Source organism: Bison bison, unplaced genomic scaffold (genome assembly GCF_000754665.1).
Source record: "Bison bison bison isolate TAMUID 2011002044 unplaced genomic scaffold, Bison_UMD1.0 scf7180017864182, whole genome shotgun sequence".
Lineage (NCBI taxonomy): Eukaryota > Metazoa > Chordata > Mammalia > Artiodactyla > Bovidae > Bison > Bison bison.
Genome location: NW_011494754.1, coordinates 986,162 through 1,005,865, shown reverse-complemented (window position 1 = coordinate 1,005,865; position 19,704 = coordinate 986,162). Strand labels below are relative to the sequence as shown.

General features: G+C 41.2%; 1 protein-coding gene across 5 annotated transcripts in view; it reads right to left on the bottom strand.

Moving 5' to 3' along the window:
- Positions 1–19,704, bottom strand: part of LOC104991105 (cytidine monophosphate-N-acetylneuraminic acid hydroxylase) — a 295,241-nt gene that overhangs the window by 55,965 nt on the left and 219,572 nt on the right. Inside the window, exon 1 of one of the 5 annotated variants that reach the window (XM_010843452.1) lies at positions 2,969–3,591. The exons of the other annotated variants lie outside the window; for them this stretch is intronic. The gene's annotated coding sequence lies outside the window, so the exon portion shown is untranslated. Of the gene's footprint in view, positions 1–2,968; positions 3,592–19,704 lie in introns of those variants that run through there. 5 annotated transcript variants of the gene reach the window in all.

Sequence of the window (19,704 nt, the reverse complement as noted above, 5' to 3'; positions counted from 1 at the left end):
TCTCCTTGGAGTCCAAGGGACTCTCAAGAGTCTTCTCCAACACCACAGTTCAAAAGCATCAATTCTTCAGCACTCAGCTGTCTTCACAGTCCAACTCTCATATCCATACATGACCACTGGAGAAACCATAGCCTTGACTAGATGGACCTTTGTTGGCAAAGTAATGTCTCTGCTTTTCAATATGCTATCTAGGTTGGTCATAACTTTTCTTCCAAGGAGTAAGCATCTTTTAATTTCATGGCTGCAGTCACCATCTGCAGTGATTTTGGAGCCCCAAAAAATAAAGTCTGACACTGTTACCCCATCTATTCCAATGAAGTGATGGAACCAGACGCCATGATCTTCATTTTCTGAATGCTGAGCTTTAAGCCAACTTTTTCACTCTTCTCTTTCACTGCATAGCTACCACTAAAATCAAGACATCTGACTCTTCCATCAAGACCAAGGAACTTGCTGAATATAACTCCCAAGGACTGGCCTTTACAGTCATACCCCACTATCGCCTCTGCTCTGGCAATCTCTGATTTGTCCTCTACCCTTATAATGTGATCATTTCACAAATGATATATAAATGGAACCCTACAGCATTAAATTGACTTTTAAACTCTCCAACTCCCTCCCACAAAAAATTACAGCTCAGCCTTGAATGCTGTCCAGCTAGTTCTCTCTCACCTCCTGTTTACAGCCGGACATACTTTCTGCGGTGCTAGTTTCTACACACCTCACAGCTTATTAGTTTTCATCCGACATTTCTGACCATTCTTATATTTCCATTGTAGACTCATCTTTCCTTTGTGTACCTGGTCATGAAACATTGTAGCTCCTAAAAGCTCAGTCCTTTTCTGTTTTAAATTTATTGTTGGCTGTGCTGGGCCTTCACTGCAGCGAGCGGGGGCTGCTCTCTAGTTGCGGTGTGTGGGCTTCTCACTGCGGTGACTTCTCCTGTTGCAGAGCGCAAGCTCTAGGCTCAGGGGCTTCAGTAGTCATGGCACTCAGGCTTAGTAGCTCCAAGGCATGTGGAGTCTTCCTGGACCAGGAATCAAACCACTGGACTTTATCCACTGGACCACCAGTGAAATCCAAGGCTCAGTTCTGCACCTTCCTCATTTAACATTTTCCCCCTAAGGGATCATCCACACCCATGACTCCAGAACACAATGACTCTCATATGAGCAGACCTGATCCAGGAAGCCATATCTGTAGAACTAACTGCCTTTTACACATATACATTAGGATGTCCTAAAGACACCTGAAACTGAGTGTGTCCAAAATCCAATTCAACACATCTCATTCATCCCCAAACCTTCAAAGGTCCACCATGACACCCCCATTACCTTTGACGCCACCCTTTCTCTCACTACCCCATGTTCAATTCAAATCTCTCACTTTCACCTCTTAAGTCTATCTCACAGCCATCCCATTCTAACCCTGATCCAGCTACCATCGTCTCCCTCTGGACTACTGTCAGGGCCCCTTAAAGGGTCACCCTACATTCACTCTCTGTTCTTTCCACTATGGTCAGAATGACATATTTAAAATGAAAATTTCAAAAGAGCCTCATCCTGCAAGTCCTTCTCCCACCTCTTGAAAATGCATCATATCCTCCCATTGCTCCTAGGAGAAAGAACAAAATTCCTAAAACGGCCTCAGAGGTGATGCACAGGGACCCCAATCACTTCCTCCAGCTCCGTTTGAATTATGTTTTTTCTTCTAATATCATTTCCTCAAGGTACTGGCCGATACCTAGACTATACTTCCTGAGGCCTTCTTCACGGATTTAACTCTCCTTACCCTTTTGATCGCAGTTCAGTCATCTGCACTGGGAAGTCTTCCCCAAAGAAGGTCAAATCCTACTGTTATACACAAAGCACTATAATGTATCTTTCTTTCATGTGACTTATCAAACTTATAATTTCATGTTTAATTATGAGATTAACTAATATCTGTATGCCCCCAAGATAGGTGACAGTCACCAGAAGGAAGGAACCCAGCCTGTGTGAGTTTGCCTTGCACCCCTAGAGTCTACCACACATGAGGATTCCAATGAATATTATTTGTCAAAAGAATAAATGAATATTCCAATTACTGGCTCACAGTGATTCCTAGAAAACCTTATTTTTTTTTAATAACCTAGAACTTACACATGCCATTATGTCTAGAATATCTTTAGAATAGGTTCATATTTTCTTAGGAACTAGCATGTACCCAAATATAACATTGGCATTCTAAAAGTTAACTATCCTACAGACAGTATGCCCATCGTGACTAGGTGGCAATAAAGTTTATGTGGATTACAGTTGATATTTCCCTATAAAATCAAGTTGTAAAAGGCAATTAAGTTCTTCTCCAGCTCACGAAATCCTAACCATGCCCTGAATATTCAGCTTTCTATTCTTAGGAGCTATAAAACAGAGTGTCCTTTTGAGCCATGATATCAGGGTACATTTTATTCCAGAGCACCCTACAACTCCAAATCTTGAGTCCTCCATACTCTTTCACCTCTGAATCCTTAGTATTTCTTTTGGTGCTAAAGCTTTCTGAGGACCGGACAAAGCAGTCCAGTAAGATAGCTAGGTAAGATACTAGTAGAAGGAAAATTTCAAAGACAAGATCGATTGGCAGCCAGAGGGAAAAATAAGGGCAATCTACAGAAAAGGAGATGTCACCAGAGACGGGGTTGGGTGAAGTGGACAGGGCTTGGAGAGAGGGCACCCTGGCAGATAACCATCCAGGGCAAGCAGGGTGTGGGCAAGGCAAGCTCGATACCTAAATAACTGGGCAATCTGTGAATTAGATGTTCCTGGGATGGCACAGACTATATCCACAAAAATGGTCTTAACATCATGAACTCCACCCCACCCTCACCCCCAACCACGAGCTCTCAGTTCTTGTACCTTTTCATCAGACAAAGGCAAACTATCAAAATTACCAATCCTAAATTCAGTAGGAAAACAATTTTAAATTGTACCTTTGTTCCAGTCCAGGTAGAAAGGGGCCAAACAGCTCCTCAGAGAAAGAAGAAACAGTGAGATTGAAATCTTCTTCTGAATGATGTTTAGAATTTCTAGAGTGGCTGCAGTTTGGAAATCTCAATTTGCTTAGGAACAGACTTGATTTGATTTCTGCAGAGCCAGAAAACCTTTTCAAAAGCAATTATGAGAGCACAGCTGGCCAGTCAAACTTCTGGAAGTATGAGCACTCAGCAGATGTGAAATTCACCCGTCATGTTAATATATCTGCCATTATCTCTGTTACTGTTTTGGTCCCACCCATACAGCTCAGTTTCGGTAAACTCCTCATTCCTTGCCAACACCAGGATGTGAAATGTGGAGTATGTGTCAATAGAGGGTGAGGGCGGGCAGCTATGCTTTATAGACCTATTAGTGGGGTGAAGAAGGAAACACATTGAAGAATTAATATCCCTACCCAAACTTCCTTAACTCTTTTGAAAGTGCGTCAGCCCATCTCATATGCACAATGTTTTCTTTTGTTTTAATATTTATTCGGCTGCACCACACCCTCCTAGCAGCATGTAGCATCTTCACTTGTGGCATGTGAATTCTTAGTTGCAACATGTGCGATCTAGTTTCCTCACCAGGGATTGAACCTGGGCCCCCTGCATTGGGAGTGTGGAGTTTTAGCCACTGGACCACCAGGGAAGTCCCCATGATGTATTTTTAATGCAATAAGAATAACTGCTTCATTAGAAATGGAAAGGTTCTGTGTAGAATGTTTCCCATTAGGATGCAGACAGCAGAAGGTTGGTACAGAGTGCAGAGGGTGTAGAGTGTAGAGTGAAGTCCCTATACTCCTCTGTATAGAGTGCTTACAATGATGTATAATGATATCATCCCTTCTCCTAGCAGCCAAGAGTGTCATGAGCAGGAGCCTGCTTTTGTAGATAACCCTGTGATTTCAGGGGCTTCCCTGGTGGCTCAGACAACAAAGAATCCACCTACAATGTGAGAGACCTGGGTTTGATCCCTGTTTGGGACGATCCCCTGGAGAAGCGAATGGCTACCCACTTCAGTATTCTTGCCTGGAGAATTCCATGGACAGAGGAGCCTGGCAGGCTACAGTCCATGAGATCTCAGAGTTGGAGACTACTGAATGATTTTCATTTTCTCTTTTTGTGGTTTCAGAGGGCTTCCCAGGGGGCGCTAGTGGTAATGCAGGAGACATAGAGATGTGGGTTTGATCCCTGGGTCAGGAAGATCCCCTGGAGAAGGGAATGGCAACCCACTCCAGTATTCTTGTTTGGAGAATCTCATGGACAGAGAAGCCTGGCAAGCTATAGTCCATAGGGTCGCAAAGTCAGACACAACTAAAGCCACTTAACATAACAACCCTTCCCTTAGAGCCCCAACCAGTGTCAATTCGGGGTCCAATCCTGGATCTCCTGAGAAATTTGTGGTTCTCTTCTTGGTTCATTGCCCTTTATTTGACAAATATCCTGTCCTTTGGCTGATCACTATTCCATCTCTAGTCAACAGGCTTTATGTGGTTCTTTGAGTGAGTGAGTGGTTCTTTAAACAAGTACAAAAAAGTGAAGGACACTCTGACATTTTGTCTGCCCATCAAGTTTTTTGTTGTTTTGTTGTTGTTGTTTGAAAGTTTTAATTTTATATTGTAGTACAGCTGGTTACAAATGTTGTGATAATTTCAGGTGGAAAGCAAAGTGACTCAGCCATACAGATGCATGTATTCATTCTCCTCCATCTTCTCTCCCATCCGGGCTGCCACGTAACATTGAGCAGAGTTCCCTGTCCTATACAGTAGGACCCTGTTGGTTATCCATTTTAAACATGGCAGAGTATACATGTCAATCCCAACTCCCCATCTCTTCCTCCCATGCTTCCCTGCCCTCCCTCTTCGCCTGGCAGCCGTTAATTCATTCTCTAAGTCTGTGAGTCTGTTTCTGTTTTGTAAATAAGTTCATTTGTATCATTTAAGTTCTACCTGTAAGGCATGTCATACAATATTTCTCCTTCTCTTTCTGACTTACTTCACTCAGCATGACAATCTCTAGGTTCATCCATGTCACTGTAGGCATGCATGCTAAGTCTCTTCAGTCACGTCTGACTCTCTGTGACCCTATGGACTTCACCCTGCCAGGCTTCTCTCCGTGGGATTCTCCAGGCAAGAATACTGGAGTGGGTTGCCATGCTCTCCTCCAGGGGATCTTCCCAACCCAGAGATCAAACCTGCATTTCTTATGTCTCCTGCTTTGGCAGAGGGTTCTTTATCACTAGGGCCATCTAGGAAGCCCACATGTTGCTGCAAATGGCATTATTTAATCCTTCTTAATGACTAATATTCCATTGTCTGTATATATATATGTGAAAGTGAAAAGTGAAAGTGAAAGTGGCCCAGTCGTGTCCGACTCCATGGACTATACAGTCATGGAATTCTCTGGGACAGAATACTGGAGTGGGTAGCCTTTCCCTTCTCCAGGAGATCTTCCCAACCCAGGGAATCGAACCCAGGTCTCCCGCATTGCAGATGGATTCTTTACCAGTTGAGCCACTAGGGAAGCCCAGGAATACCAGAGTAGGTAGCCTATCCCACTGCATATATACCTCTTCTTTATCCATTCCTCTGTCAATGCTTCTCATCTTGTTTTAAAAACTCATATCATGTCCTTCTCCTTCACAAAAATCACCTATGCCACTTCTCACAGATTTATACTTTCTTGTGAATTCCTAAGGAATTCTGTACCTCACAATTTGCACTTTTGAAAAAAGTAATACAAGTTCTCTAAATATTTCCCCTGTGTTGGTCTTGTCTATTAGATTGTAAGCTAATGGAGCACAGAGAATGTGACTTAGGACTTGTATTCAAAACAGTGCTTACAATAATGTATAAGCAAACTCAGTAGCAAATTCCCTGTAAAGTAGCAAGAGGCTAGTTTTAACCACACCTCTTCTAGTTGGAGAAATGTCTCTTAATAGGATAAAAGAAGAAAGGGCTTCTATATAAGCCAATTCTTTTAGTTAACACCTCATCCTGAAAGTAGTATTTTCTTTCCCAAATCTAGAAGGTCTCTCAAATTCTTTCTTCTCTTGTTCTAGAAGACATCACATGATATTTTTTTGAACTGAGATATAACTTATAGTAAGATGCACTAATCTTGAATGTACATAGCTATATACCCATGTAACAACCTCCACATCAAGGTATAGAACATTTCTAGTACTCCAGCAAACTCTACTCAATTCTAGTACTCTAGTACTCCAGTCAATACCTATTCAAACAGTAACCACTCTTCTAACCTCTACCACCATAGGTTAGTTGTGCCTACTATTACCTTTTATACAAATGGAATCAATAGTCATATATCTGACCTTTTCTCCCACCATTATGACTATAAGTTTTATCCAGATTGTTATACACACACACAAGTGGAGCATTCCTTTTCCTTGCTGTATAGTATTCCATTGTGTAAATACACTACATTTTATTTATCCTACTATTGTTAGATATTTGGATTGCTTCTTGTCTTGGCTATTTGGGTAAGTATGCTATAAACATTCTTGTGCATACCTTTGGTGTACATAAGCACTCATCTCTGGAGTGTAATTTCTGGATCAAATAGTACATATACATTAAATTTTGGTAGACACTATCAACCAAAATTTCCCAATGAAGCTGTAGCAATTTACACTCCCCGTAGCAAATGCAAAAAAATTCCTGTTGCACTGTCACAACTTTTTGCATCAGACATTTTTGCAGTGTTTTTTAGTGTGTGATTAGACAATCGGACATTGCCGGTTGCACATTAAGCAAGTATGAACCCTTGTGATCGGTTTATAAGCCCTAACATAACCATATGGACAACTCAAGTCAGCTGGCACCCAGAGGTATAATCTAAGGAATAGATACATCACGTAGACAAAAGAGGACAGATGGTAATGAGTCTGTTATGTACTCCTGGCCAATAGTGATTCAGATATCTGAGAGAGGAGCAATAGCTAGTTCATGTTATAACAGCACCCTCTAGGGTTCATGTTTTATTGCTGGAGGTTGTATGGTTGTATATTAATTACATGCTTAATAAATTCTATATAAGCCTCACTTACGGAAAGGAAGTGGGAAACCACCAGAAAAAACTGAAACATGACATGCACAGTTGCTGAGGGAAACCACACCAACTGCCAAGAGGAAGTCAGACTCCTGCTTAGAAATAAGAGAAATCAAGAACGGTGGGGAAAAGTCAGCAATTTGCTCAACAAATCGAGCAATTAGAGCAAAGACATCTCTCCCCAAGATGGATTTTGTAGAAGAAACAAGAAAGGACTTAGACCTTTTTCATTAGTATGTTGAGGCACAAAATTGTCAGTTTAATAGCAGTGTCAGCTTAAAAAATATTCACAACCTCAAAGTTGAGAGTTAGACTTTCTTCAGTGAGAATTTTTAGGATTCCAAGTGCAGGAGGCAGTATCTCAAGTAAACCCTAAGAGAACTGCTCTGAGGAAGTGATGGGGGAATCAGATTATACAGAAGCTTTGAACAAAGGTGTGGTAGTCTGAACATCGAAAGATATTGTTTTTTTTTTATTTATTTTTTAAATATAAATTTATTTATTTTAATTGGAGGTTAATTACTTTACAATATTGTATTGGTTTTGCCATACATCAACATGAATCCACCACAGGTATACACGTGTTTCCCATCCCAAACCCCCCTGCCTCCTCCCTCCCCGTACCATCCCTCTGGGTCATCCCAGTGCACCAGCCCCAAGCATCCTGTATCCTGTATCAAACCTGGACTGGCAACTCGTTTCATATATGATATTATACAGGTTTCAATGCCATTCTCCCAAATCATCCCACCCTCACCCTCTTCCACAGAGTCCAAAAAACTGTTCTATACGTCAGTGTCTCTTTTGCTGTCTCGCATACAGGGTTATTGTTATCATCTTTCTAAATTCCATATATACACGTTAGTATACTGTATTGGTGTTTTTCTTTCTGGCTTACTTCATTCACTGTCACTGCTGGGCATACACACCGAGGAAACCAGAATTGAAAGAGATACGTGTACCCCAGTGTTCATCACAGCACTGTTTATAATAGCCAGGACATGGAAGCAACCTAGATGTCCATCAGCAGATGAATGGATAAGAAAGCTGTGGTACATATACACAATGGAGTATTACTCAGCCATTAAAAAAAATACATTTGAATCAGTTCTAATGAGGTGGATGAAAATTGGAGCCTATTATACAGAGTGAAAGATATTGTTAACTAAAGGAAAACCAAATATCTCAAGTTGAGGAATTTAGCACTTTTCTATGTATGGGAAGGTGCAAGAGTCTGGGCTTACTGAAATCATTCCTCTGATATGTACCTCACCCATCTGGAGCCAGTATCCTGTGTTTTCATATCCTGAGTTTCCTCAGGGCTCACTGTAGAGTATGGTTGCAGTCTGATGGCTGCTAGATGGCAGATATTCTTTCCTTCCTGAGTTTCCACAGGGCTCACCAGCTCACCATCAGTGGTGGCTGCTATGGCTAATGACTGTAACATCCTATGTTTACTGACATGGCAGGAAATATTCCATATATCATCAGGAACCTGAATTCAATCCACTGAATATTCTTAAGGAGAGAACAGATTTGTTGTATTGTATTGTATTGTATTATTCAGTCACTAAGTCATGACTGAGTGACTGAATGACTGAACAACAACAAAAATTCAGTCAGTAAGTCATATCTGACTCTCTGCAACCCCATGGATTGCAGCACAAAAGGCTCCTCTGTCCTCCACTATCTCCTGGAGTTTGCTCAAATTCTGAGCCATTGAGTTAGTTATGCTATCTAATCATCACATTCTCTGTCACGGACTGCAGCACAACAGGCTCCTCTGTCCTCCACTATCTCCTGGAGTTTGCTCAAATTCCAATCCATTGAGTCAGTTATGCTATCTAACCATCACATCCTCTGTCACCACCTTCCTCTTTTGCCTTCAACCTTTGCCAGCATCAATGTCTTTTCCAGTGAGCCAGCTCTTCCCATCAGGTGACCAAAGTACTGGAGCTTCAGTTTCAGCATCGGACCTTCCAGTGAATATTCAGGGTTGATCTCCTTTAGGATTGACTGGTTTGAGCTCCTTGCAGTCCAAAGAAGTCTCAAGAGTCTTCTCTAGCACCACAATTCAAAGGCATCGCTTTTTCAGTGCTCAGCCTTTGTTTTGGTCCAACCCTCACATCCATACACCACTACTGGAAAAACCATAGCTTTGACTATATGGACCTTTGTCAGTAAAGTGGTGTCTCTGTTTTTAAATACACTGTCTAGGTTTGTCATAGCTTTCCTTCCAAGGAGCAAGCGTCTTTGAATTTCATAGCTGCAGTCACCATCCACCGTGATTTTGAAGCCTAAGAAAATAAAGTCTGTCACTGCTTCCACTTTTCCCCCATCTATTTGCCATGAGGTGATGGGACTGGATGCCATGATCTTAGTTTTTTAATATTGAGTTTTAAGTCTGCTTTTTCACTCTCCTCTTTCACCCTCATTAAGAGGCTCTTTAGTTCCTCTTCGCTTTCTGCCATTCAGTTCAGTTGCTCAGTCGTGTCCAACTCTTTGTGACCCCATGAACTGCAGCACGCCAGGCCTCACTGTCCATCACCAACTCCTGGAGTCTAAACTCACGTCCATTGAGTCGGTGATGCCATCCAATCATCTCATTCTCTGTCGTCCCCTTCTCCTCCCGCCTTCAATCTTTCCCAGCATCAGGGTCTCTTCCAATGAGTCAGTTCTTCGCATCAGGTGGCCAAAGTATTGGAGCTTCAGCTTCAGCATCAGTCCTCCCAATGAATATTCAGGACTGATTTCCTTTAGGACAGACTGGTTGGATCTCCTTGCAGTCCAAGGGACACTCAAGAGTCTTTTCCAACACCACAGTTCAAAAGCATCAATATGCATATCTGATGGTTCTCCTGGCAATCTGGATCCCAGCTTGTGATTCATCCAGTCCTGCATTTCACATGATATACTCTGCATAGAAGTTAAATAATCAGAGTGATAATATACAGCTTTCTCACATTCCTTTCCCAATTTTAAGCCAATCAGCTGTTCCATGTCCTGTTCTAACTGTTGCTTCTTGACCCACATACAGGTTTCTCAAGAGACAGGTAAGGTGGTCTTGTACTCCCATCTTTTTAAGAATTTTCCAGTTTGTTGTGATCCACACAGTCAAAGGCTTTAGCATTGTCAATGAAGCAGAAGTAGAGGTTTTCTGGGAACTCCCTTGCTCTTTCTACAATCCAACAAATGTTGGAAATTTGATCTTTGGCTCCTCTGCCTTTTCTAAATCCAGCTTGTATATTTGGAAGTTCTCAGTTCACGTACTGTGGAAGCCTAGCTTGAAGGATTTTGAGCATTACCTTGGTAGCATGTGAAATGAGTACAATTGTATGGTAGTTTGAACATTCTTTGGCATTGCCTTTCTTTGGAATTGAAATGAAAACTGATCTTTTCCAGTCCTGTGGCCACTGCTGGGTTTTCCAAATTTGCTGACACAGTGAGCGCAACATTTTAACAGGATCATCTTTTAGGATTTTAAATAGCTCAGCTGGAATTCCATCACCTCCACTAGCTTTGTTGGTAGTAATGCTGTAATGCTTCCTAAGGGCCACTTGACTTCACACTTCCAGGATGTCTGGTTCTAGATAAGTGACCACACCATAGTGGTTATCAAGTTCATTGAGACCTTTTTTGTATAGTTCTTCAGTATATTCTTGCCACTTCTTCTTAATTTCTGGTTCTGTTAACGTCCTTACTGGTTCTGTCCTTTATCGTGCCCATCCCTGCAAGAAATGCTCCCTTGATAGCTCCAGTTTTCGTGAAGAGATCTCTAGTCTTTCCCATTCTATTGTTTTCCCCTATTTCTTTGCACTGTTCACTTATGAAGGATTTCTTACCTCTCCTTGCTATTCTCTGGAACTCTGCATTCAGTTGGATATAGTCTTTCCCTTTCTTTCTTGCTTTTCACTTCTCTCCTTTCCTCAGCTATTTGTAAAGCCTCCTCAGACAACCACCTTGCCTTCTTGCATTTCCTTTCCTTTGGGATGCTTTTGGTCACTGCCTCCTGTATAATATTACAAACCTTTGTCCAGAGTTTTTCAGGCACTCTGTGTGGCAGATCTAATCCCTTGAATCTATTCTTCACGTCCACTGTATAATCCTAAGGGGTTTGATTTAGGTTTGGCCCAGGTGGTAACAGGTTTGGCAGCACTTTTTTCACTTATGTATTGACAAAGAAACAAAGGAAACTGGATACAAAAGAAGGAAATTCTTTGGCTGTGTTATTTTGGAGAATGCTCAGATTCCTTAAAAGAAAAGTAATTCTATTTTTTTTTCTCAATGAAAAAATAACATGCTTATTGGAGAAAATTCAGAAATTACAAATAAACAAAAAGAAAATTAAAGCCACCGATAATTTCACCACCCAGAGTTAAATAACATTAACATTCTGATATATATTCTTTTCTCTTTCTATGTGTTGATATATATCTATATATGTATATAAGTATATGAATATATGTGTATTATATGTATTTCTACATACAATAAGAAAGATCATATCACTTACACTATTTGTAACCTGATTTTTCTCTATCCTGAACATTGTGCTATATCATTAAATGATTTTCCCCAATTAAAAAAAGGAAGAAGTTCTTAAACTAGCACAAACAGATGAAAGTGGGTGGTAATAAGAGAGACAGGAATGACCCCCCATTCAGGAGGACATGACCACCCGTTGCCTTGAGCTGGATGGGCAACAGGAAGTTCATCGCCCCTTCCCCTCCTTAAATACATATTTGCCCACCGTTCCTGAAGTGGAAGCTGTTCAAGTCTGTAGCCTCAAGAGAGTAGGGTGTTGAGACCATCTGGACTGAATACATGACTGAACCCAGTCATATTGGTTCGATGAAAACCCCCTGTAACAGAACACTCTATTCCCCCAAAGAAGCCCTCCAGCGTTCTGTAGTGGAAGATTCGTAATCTCCCGGCACTCACTCACACAATACCCTTTGTCTCTATACATACTTTAAATTTCTGGTGGGCAGGTTTGGAGACCTACTCATCAGGTATGGAATTGGGAATTAGACATTTTATTTAATCTCCAAGGACAGGGTGACATTCAGGAAGATGAGTAAATGAAACAGGAGGTATGAAAAAGGGGGGCAATAAGAGAACAAAAAGTTCAAAAATAAATAAAACCATGAGTGTTCAGACAAAACAAAATAACGAGTGGCTTTAAGTAGCAGCATAATATGTCAAAAACCAAATCTAAAATCTGTGACAGAGGAAATCAATTTAAGGAATCTAAAATAACAATAGAGAAAAGAGTGAAAGAGAAAGAGAAAGTGAGAGAGAAAAAATAGGAAAAAATATCAGGAAGAAAAACCAGTGATAACTAATTTCTGTATAACAGGAAGTCCAGAAGGAGAAAAGAAAATAAATGAAGAAGAAATAATCAAGGAAAGAATGGAACTTCTCTGAACTGAAGAAAAAGTTGATTTCATATTTAAAGAATCTAACGATTTCAGGAATACTGAAAAAAAGGCATCCTATAGATAATCCGATGAAATTTACAAATGATAAAAAAAAATACTTAAATCCCACAAGCTTCCACACCATGCCCCTACCCTACTCTACTCCCTCCACCAAAAGTCACCCCCAAATTGAGAACCACAGAGGGAAAAGAAACCTGCTGACATCCGTCCTCTAATTTGTAAACTGAATGCCAGGGAACCACCTGGAAGCATATTTACACAATTTTGAGGGAGAATTCTACAGCCTATCTGTAATCCAAGCAAGGTGATAAAATAAAGATTTTTCAGACTTACAAGGACTTAGAATATTCACTTTTCAACTATGCCTTCAAAAAATCAGTTCCACAGTACCCTAGTTCTCACAGCCTCAAACTCTTTGGTGAAAATCTCCTTTAACAGAACACTCCATTCCCTAAAGAAGACCTCCAGCCTTCGCTAGTGGAAGATTCGTTATCTCCCGGAGCTCATCCACTGCTGCTGCTGCTGCTCACCCACACAACACCGTTTGTCTCTACACCTCTAGTCACTGTCCTAATAAAAAAAAACCTCCCTGGGATGTCCCTGGTGGTTCAGTAGCTAAGACTCCGTGCTCCCAGTACAGGAAGCCCAGGTTCTATCCCTGGCCCGGGAACAAGATCACACGTGCCAAAACAAAGAGTTTGCATGCTGCAACTACAGACCCCGTGTGCCACAAATAAGACCCAGTGCAGCCAAATAAATAAATGAATGTTCAAAACAAAACAAAAAACCTCCCTGAGATGATAACATCTTTCACCAACTATCCTCTCTTTCTTTTTCCCCATCTGTGAAGTTTCTTGCTACCCTTCTTTCTCCTCTCAGTTCGCTAACTTTATTCCTCCCCCACGGCATCTGGCTTTTCCCACCAATCCACTAGGACAAAGGCCATCAGTAGCTTCCACACTGTGAAGGGTACTGAGCAGTTGTCAGTCCTTATTTCATTATTACCTTGACCTCATTATTACACCCAGTACTGCTGCCTACCTCCTTCTTGAAACTACTATTCTCTAGAAATCTGAGAATGAAATACATTCTCTCCTGGGTCTCCATTACGCTCTGCTTTTGTTTTGTTCTAGCTCTCTTTGGTTTGGTTTGTTTTTCTCCTTCTTTTCTACCTGACCTTAAACGCTCCTGTTTTCCAGGCTCCCTTACCTTACTGACCTCATTACAGAGACTGTCTTTCTCACTCATTTGTTTCCAGACAGCAAAACCTCAAGTAGAAGGAGGGATTTGCTGTGAGGATCCAGCAAATCTCAAAGAACCCTTCTTCTCATGTCAGGATAGGGGAAAACACATGTCCCACTTCTTGTGTTTCCATGGCACACAAGAGAAAGGAAAAAGACTAATCTGAACAACCAGACACTGGCATTTGCAAGATCAAGTTCATGAGTGGGCAAGACCACTGAGGAATGGGCCAGTGACGAGGGGAGGCCTGGGGTCCTTTTCTAGCCTACTGGCTGGACTCAGAATCCCCTCCGCAAGACCAGTAATATCTCCACAGACACACTGGGATGTGCGAGTCCTCTAGCAGAAACCCAGGATAAAGACTAAGGACCCTGCATAAGCCTCTGTCCTCAGACATGTTCTGCAATCTGGCTTTTATCAAAAAAGTCTATACTGGGATTTATAGAGTACTTGTACTGAGTAATAAAATCATTCTTTCTCCCCATTTGCAAGGAGGTCTTTATGTTTATGCTCCATTTACTAGAACCTAAAGAACTCTCTCCCCGAATAGTATCAGTGAAACTTGAATTCATTCTAAGACTGTGAGCATTCTAGATTATGAGGTCCAAAAGTCAAGCAGTATCTTCTTTTTATTTCCAATATATGGAAAGAAGAACCTAGGCCAGGGGCACCCTGTAAATTTTAATAATACTGGTTCAACAAACAGATCCTCAGCATATTCCCTTCTTAGAAGTATTAACTAGTTTGCTTCTGCAACCAAATCCATATGTCTTTTTCATCCTGCTTCCATTTTCCCTTCCTACAGAACACTAAAGCGCCACTTTCATTTCCTTTTCTCATTCCTAGGAGAAAGTCACATAAATATCAAACATTTTGAAATTTCAGGAAAACAAATAAATAGGGGATAACATTTGCTCATCAATGTTCATGTCATCCCTGCCAATACAGAAGAATCATTCTAATGTAATTGCTTCACTTGAATTAGTTTAATGTCTCAATTTGTACAAGACGTAAAAGAAAATGGATGGAGGAACATTAGAGGTCAGCTATTTGTTGTTCCGTTCATAGTCTGAGCAAACAGTTAGACCCCAGTGGTGAAAACAGGACTCCAGAGGAGCAAGCGTTGTTGCTTTTCCTAAAGGTTCCTGTGCAATCCTGCTGTTGGATTGTTCTTCTTTTCTGGACCAAGGAGAAAACCAAGACGGAGGGAGTTCATTTTTTTAGCTATTCCTGATTTGTGTGTTATAGGTTGCTCTTGATCTCCCCTTGATTAATTTCAGCTGAGGCCTTCCCATCAGCTGTAAACCCAAAGTATTAGCCTCACAACTGCCAGACAACTCTGCCATTCCACAGCTCTTGGTCATTTAAACAATTCTATTTCAGAAGCCTACTCTCAACTTGATCCCAATCCTTTAAATATCAAGGCGTTTAGTCTGTACCCTTAAAGGAAAACATCTGTGGTCTTCCTACCACAAAGGACTCACAGTTCAGCTAAACACGCACAGAGAAACTTTGGGTGGTGAATCTTAGACTGAGTGCTAGAGATAGAAAATCAAGGAAAGGGAATTCCCTGGCAGTCCAGTGGTTAAGACTCCTCGCTTTCACTGCTGAGGGCACAGTTCAATCCCTGGTCAGGAAACTAAGATCCCACTAAATGCAGCCAAAAAAAGAAACAAACAAACAAAGAAGGTACATTCCCTGATTTTCAGGAGTTCACAGCCTAGTGAAAGAGACAGACATCTAATCGGAAAATGTCAGCAAAATTTGACAAGTGACCAACTCCTCCACCTTGGCTCCAGAATTGCTCCTGCAATCCATAATCCCAGGAACCTTTGGCTTTGTCCTTTTCTCTCCTAACGCTTCCACTCTCCCCTCTACCTGCTACTCCATTTTAGCATTTATGTATATTTATGTATATACAGGGCTTCTCTGATGGCTCAAGTGGTAAGGAATCCGCATGCAATGCAGGAGACTGGGGTTTGATCCCTGGGTCAGGAAGATCCCCTGGAGGAGGAAATGGCAACCCACCCCAGTGCTCTTGTCTGAAAAATCCCATGGACAGAGGAGCCTGGTGGGCTATGGTCCATAGGGCTGCAAAGAGTCAGACACAACTGAGCACAAGCACATACATACATGTGTATATGCAAGCCTCTCCTAGTTTGAAAAGTATTCATTCTTAACTCACCAAGTATCTCCCAGCAATGATTCTCTTCACTTTCACAGCCAAAACAGTGGAAAATAGTACTCACTCACTGTTTCTGATCCTCCTTTCTCTTTACTTTCCATTGACCCCTCGAGCTACCCCACATGAATTTTACCCCCTTCACTCTGTCTTAAGGCAGCAATATCTTCCACATCATGAAATCCAAACAATGCTTTTCAGTCATCCCTTTACTGGATAGCTCAGCTCCAACTGACAATGTTCTCCTGTTTGAAACACGCTGCTCTCCTTTTGGTCTTCACAGAATCACTCTTGTCTTTTTGTCCCCCCTCCTCCCTTGATTTCTAAGAAACATCAAGGCCTGTCACCTCCAAATGAACAGAGTGCCCTGGTCCAAGCCCATATCATTCTCATCCAACTGCAGCAGGAACATCCTAACTAAGCTTTCTGCCACTTCTCTTGCCAACCTGCCTTCAACTTACTTGCTACATTACAACCAAAAGACCTTTGTAAATGTCAGATTTAATTCTGTCTCGTTTCTGTCTTAAACTCTGAATGATTTGCAACTTCCTTGAGGATAAAGTCCAAAATACTTAGTATGACTAATAACTTGCATCCTGGTCAGACTTGTGCCTGCCTCTCCAGTCTTTTCTCCTACCACTCTCTTCCCTCTCTCCACTCTGGCCAGTTTAACCTTACTGTTCTTCTAAAGTTCAGTGGACATTTTCCCTTTCAACTGTTCCTTCTGCTTGAATGTCCTCCTTCATCATCTTTGCCTAACTCCAATTCAGGTTTCACTTTAAATGTTACTTCATCTAGAAATTTCTGATACCCACAGATTCAGTTAAAACCCCACATTATATCCTACAGTGGGACTTCCCTGGTGTTCTAGGGATTAAGAATCCACCTGCCTGCAGAGGACATGGGTTTCATCCCTGGTTGGGGAGGATCCCACATGACTTAGGGCAACCAAGCCAGTGCACTACATCAACTGAGCCCACATGCTGCAACCACTGAAGCCTAGAGGCGTGCTCTGCAACAAGAGAAGCCACCGCAATGAGAAGCCCATGAATGGCAACTGGAGAGCAGCCCCTGCTCCCCACAATTGGAGAATGTCTGCACACAGCAAGGAAGACTCAGCGTAGCACTCCCCAAATTAAATAAATAAATAATAATTTTAAAAAATATATCCTATAACATGCAGAACTTTGCATTTCTCCTTAATATCCAGCACACCTATTATTATTTATTCAAAAATCTGTCTTCAGCCTCGACATTAAGCTAAGTAAAAGCAGGGGTCATGCTTGTCAGTCCATTGCTATATCCCTAACACCTAGAATGGTGCATATTTTTGAATGCTGTAAAAATAACAAAGAGGGACACTAAGCCTGTCCTCAGAGGGAAAAGACAGCCAGTTCAGTTCAGTTGCTCAGTCATGATTCTTTCCAACTCCATGGACTGCAGCACACCAGGTTTCCTTGTCCATCACCAACTCCCAGGGCTTGCTCATACTCATGTCCATTGAGTCAGTGATATGATCCAACCATTTCATCCTCTGTTGTCCCCTTCTCCTCCTGCCTTCAATCTTTCCCAGCATCAGGGTCTTTTTTAATGAGTCAGTTCTTTGCATCAGGTGGCCAAACTATTGGAGCTTCAGCTTCAACATCAGTCCTTTCAATGAATATTCAGGACTGCTTTCCTTTAGGATTGACAGGTTTGATCTCCTTGCAGTCCAAGGGAGTATCAAGAGTCTTCTCTAACACCACAGTTTAAACCATCAATTCTTCAGCACTCAGCTTTCTTTATGGTCCAACTCTCACATCCATACATGACTACTGGAAAAACCATAGCTTTGACTAGACAGAGCTTTGTCGGCAAAGTAATGTCTCTGCTTTTTAATATGCTGTTTAGGTTTGTCCTCAGAGGGAAATGAGGGCCAAGATACTTCTAAATCTATATTACTATAATTTCTAGGGGAAATTCAGTCAAAACCAGAAGAAGCGTTTATAGAAAGAGCTGGATGCTTGTGAAGGGTGAGAATATTTGTGGAAAACAGCTAAGGAGAGCAAATGGTTTTAAGAAAACCATTGTTATTCTGATGTTTTATAATATAAAATACATCTCCAGTGTGGCAATACCCAATAACTCTGGCCAGTAGTATGGGTATATTTGTTATATTAGATAAACTCAGGGCACATATTTTGAGCTAAACAGATGTATGACAGGACAGACATAAACAAGAGTTTCCAGGATGAAAAACAAAAAAGAATTCCTGGGATGAGACATTTGGTGTTAGTTCATTCCACAAATCTACCAAGCCTGGACCTATTAATAGAATCAAGGCATTATATAAAAATTTGATCTAGAGAAAAAGAGATCTACAAAAGTTAAAAAACACAGATGCTCAGAGCTGAAAGAGACCTTACAGTATCCAGTTCAACCCTCCTGCTCTTCTCCCTCCCATATTGGATGGGGTTAAGTCACTTTCCTACAGTTTGGTGCACAGTTAGTGGCAAATATGGTAATGGAAATCCAGTTTCTATATCCATGAAACTGAGTTCTTTCTGATTCTTGACTCAAAAAACTCTAATATTATGGAATTTATAAGCCTTCTCCAAACTATGTCCTGAAAAAGGTTTTCTGGAAACCCTTGCCTTCCTCTAACCTGATCCTGGTTCACCAAGTAGCATCCCCTGCATAGAGAGACCTGTTAGGTCACCTCACCCATACTGCTGAAAGACTCAAGAGATGGTAAGAGGAGTGACTGAAGAACTCTGAGGAACTCCTCAACATCATGTCATAAAGGAGAACTCAAGGAGTGTTTGTTCTATGACATTGTTCTCATCTTTCTTTTCTGAGTTCTGGGACAATCAGTTTCCTTGCTGTCACAGAATATTTGGAGAACATCTCGTGTTTTAAAAACGTATTCATTATGATCCAGCAACTCAGTTCATAGGTATACATCCAAAAAGCAGGGACTCATACAGATATTTGCATACTAATGTTCTTAGCAGCATTATTCACAACAGCCACAAGGTGGAAACTGCCCGAGTTCATCCACAGATGAGCTAAGTAGAAGGTGGTATATATACAATGCAATATTATTCAGTCATTAGAAAGAAATGAAACTCTGATACATGCTACCACATGGGTGCAACTTGAAAACATTATGCTAAGTGAAATAAGCCAGACACAAAAGGACACATATTGTACAATTTCAATTAGATGAAACACTGTAAAACAGAGGTACCAAAGACTGGAGGGTAGGAAGTTATTGTTTAATGGGTACATAGCTTCTGTTTGAGTTGATAAAAAAGATATTGCTTAATGAATACATAGCTTCTGTTTGGGTTGATGAAAATGTTCCAGAATAGTAGTGATTGTTACACAACCCTGAAAATGTACTTAAGGCCACTGAGTGTACACTCAAAAACAGATAAGATTGTGAATTTTATGTTTTACATGTATTTTGCCACAATAAAAAAATTATTCAATGAAGCTCTCAGTTCCAGTCAAGATGAAATCTAAAACATGTTCAAGCAACCAAAGGAAGGTACACAAAGAGAAACCAAGGAGCAAAAATCAGAGGAAACAAACAAAACAAAAACTAGAATGCAATATAGAAGCCCTAACAAGTTAATAATTACTTTTGGGACTTCCTGGCAGTCCACAGGTTGGGACTCCGCGCTTATACTGCAGGGTGCACAGGTTCAAGGGGCAAGGTTCTATCCCTGCTTGGGGAACTAAGATCCCACAAGCCATGTGGGTGGCACAGCCAA